Source organism: Octodon degus, unplaced genomic scaffold (genome assembly GCF_000260255.1).
Source record: "Octodon degus isolate 3935 unplaced genomic scaffold, OctDeg1.0 scaffold00029, whole genome shotgun sequence".
Classification (NCBI taxonomy): domain Eukaryota; kingdom Metazoa; phylum Chordata; class Mammalia; order Rodentia; family Octodontidae; genus Octodon; species Octodon degus.
This window is the reverse complement of record NW_004524605.1, coordinates 14,663,336-14,666,825: the sequence shown is the minus strand read 5'-3', so window position 1 is coordinate 14,666,825 and position 3,490 is coordinate 14,663,336.

Genomic DNA, 3,490 nt, shown 5'->3' with positions numbered 1-3,490 from the left:
GGTGAGCAGAAGTTGGTGGTTTGCATGATGCATGGGGAAGGCCAAAGGCAACTTTTCTGTTATTGCTCTATACAGTGATTTTCAAGGTGTGATCTCCGGACTAGAAGCGAGAGGATCACATTCCAACACAGAAATGCAGAGGCTGAGGCTCCACACCAGGAATCCTGAGTCAGAAACTCCTGGGTGGGACCAGGAGGTTGGTGTTTTAACAATTCCTGTAGGTAATTTTATGCACATTACAGTTTGAGAATCACTAATCTTTACTATTGACATGTTTCCTCACTAAGGAAAGACTGATGATTGGACTTTAAAACAGATTAATAACATGCAAGACCTATTACTTCCAAAAACTCTAAAGGAAATATAGCTCTCACACTGAAAATAGTAGTCAAGGGTGAGGGGGATAAGAGATGTTGCAAGACTTTCCTTCTAAAGCCAAGGCTGCAATTTCTCCAAATGCAAGATTGAAGCAAGTCAGAAGTCCAATTGTAAAATATGAAATATAATTAAGGAAAGTTGGCTTCCACAAATAGTGTAACTAAATCTACTCAAAACAAAGCTCTGATAATTGGCAGCTGGCACTGAAGTCATCAAAATACGCCTGGTGAGAGCTTCCCACCAACCAATGTCCTAGTTAAAATTATATATAATATGCTCCTATATAAACTTGTTACTGAGAAGCGTGAGAATATTAGCTTGGGAATAGCTCTTGCATCCTCCCCCAGGAAAGCTGAGTCGCACTGTAGAGCCGAGACACCTTCCCAAGAGAGAATTGGGGTAGAGGGAAAAAACCCTTCGTCTCAACCCTTGCCTTGTCTCTCCCACACAATGGCTGGCAGCGCAGAAAGAGCCCGCAACTTGACGGCTGCCTGCCCTTCCAGGTCCTGAAAGCACTTTGCATGATGCGGGAGATCAGATCAATAATTTTAAATTTCTTAAAGGCAAACTAACTGAATTTATTAAGGTACCATGGTGGTAAATAACAAAATTAACTGTTGGTTAACAATGACAAAAAGAAAAAAATAAAGAGGATTTATTATGAGATTATAAATATCAAGCACAGGAATCTATTGGTTTTCAGGGTACATTTAGAGCTAGAAAGGTGAAAAAAACACCCCCCATTTTCTCTTTCTCCCAACTCCATATGTATGAGTCTGTCCATTATTCTCTCTGTTCACATCTCCGGAATGGATGGCCATAGTTGTCTACCAGCTAGTTTGACTCTATAAATTACATCCATGCTGTGGCCCCCTATGATCCAATAGTCTGGATCTATTCTCACATGGCTTAGTTACAGATTTGTAGGGAAGAAACTCTGCCTGATGTGTTTGTGTCACGTTGGGCTTGGCCCAGTCTGGTATGAGTGGTGAAAGTACAGTCACCAGTTCAGAGAAGGCAGCTGGATACCATGTGTCTGGAGAGGAAAGAGATCAGAAATTTACAGAATAATATTGTAAAAGATGGCTCTATGATAGAACAATAACTCAAGCTGGCTATTGTAGAAAAATCATATCACCAAAGATAAATCAGTTGGTTATGTGTATAAAAGAACTCTCAAGAAAAGTGCTTAGTGGGGCTGATCTGGATTGGGTAAATGGAGGAGTCAGTATTTTTTTTTTTTATTTTTACTGCAATAGTCCCCCAAAATAACAATGTATTGAGCTGAAGGGAGAAGCAAATCAACTTACCAAAACTTGAAGTCATTGAGCTCACTGAACTAATAAGCAAGTATGATCATATAAAATGTAAAGAAAAATAATAAGTCTCTGGAAAATCCTGTGATGTGGCCCCAGAATTATTTTCATTATTTTTATTTGTTTGAATATTATGCCCAGAACCACACAGTTCATTCAAAGTAGTATTTTTTTTTTTAATTCAGCACTCAATTTTCTTAAAAGGTAAAATTCCTGACAAACTATTAACAGAGAACTATTAACAGAGATTTTCTTATTGGGAAAAGAGACTTATTCTGTCACAATATAATCTTATTCATCAAGATTTTAATATATTGATAAAGTACAATGTAAACATATAGCAACATCAATCAGTTTACTATTTTGCAAACTATCTTGCAAAATAGTACTTTGAAATTAGGTTATGAACTAACTCCCCCTTTCTCTTTTTTCATTTAAAATGATACAAAATAGTAAAAACAAAAGGCATTAGAAATGATACAAAATTTCATTAAGCAAAGTAATAGGAATTCAACAATGTTTGCTATATTGCATGGTATTATCTTCTAATTAGTTGTTTTAGGCTACCAGATATCATAAACCTGCAAAACTTGTTAAAAAAGAACAAAGCAACACCACCAAAAAAGTTTTTGTTAATTTAAAAACCAAAAAAAAATCGAAACATTAATTGCTCCTTGCGAAAGACCAGCAGAAATCGGCAGTACAATTATCCAAACTATACCACATATATACATAAATCTGAATATGATAGATACTGTGAAAGGGAAATAATTTGTTCAATGGGAAGGAAAAACTGGGATGAGAAAAAGGACAAAAGAAAGAAGAGAAAAATATATAATTTCCACTCCCAAGATGAAGCTAAAATGAAATCATTGCCCTGTAGCCATGTAAGAGTTTGGCCCTTCTCCATCGTAGCTTCTTTTGACTCTAGCAGGCCTCCAAAAGTCCTAACTACAAATCTACCATGTTAAGGCTGATAAAAGAAAATCATCTGTGTTGAATGGGAAGGCCTTTCTAATTCAACTTGATCTTAGTCTTGACTACTTTGCTAGTTTTTAATAGTCTCATAGTAGAGCAAAGAGTAAGTTTTGATGAAAAGAAAGCAAAGAGGAAGTAGTTCAAGATGGGGGTGAGGACTCTTTTGGAGGGGTATCCCAAGGGATAGTCCACACAGGACCCTGAATGCTAGAATTTAGAGACTTGGTGGACCTGAAAAGAACATCAAGTAGAGGTTAAGTAGCTTGTCTGCTCAACTACTCCACAAAAGTGTAAGGCTCATTCTGTTGTGCACTGATTAGCTCATTGAATAAATTTATTCCCCAATTACTAATTGAGCATGACTGTACCGGTGACATGAACTCAGCCTCATGGCTGAGAGGACCACTCTTCCTAACTTAAAATAAGCCAACAAGGCTAAGGCTAAGCAATAAATCAGAGAGGAGTCACATTGTTTAGATTGGCATTGCTATCCAGGATGCTCTGAACTTGTAGAATCTCCTCAGTTGAATGTTTAGCCCTCAGGTACCAGATGGGTTTGGATGTTTGGCTTGGTTCTGGTTGTGGAAATTTGCCTTGAGGCCCAGCTGTTGAGATCAGGTTCATGGGATCAAGGAAGACAGCTTCCCTATTCCTCTCTTTCTGGTTGAAGTGAGTTCTGTGAATATGGCAGTGGCAGCGGGGTTCATGTGCGCATGTGGGGTGCAGACCCTGGAGGTTTGGGAAACTTAACAGCACCCTCAATGTTTTCTTGCTTTTTGGCCAGGACACTGCAACTCTGATTACCAGGGCTGGGGCAT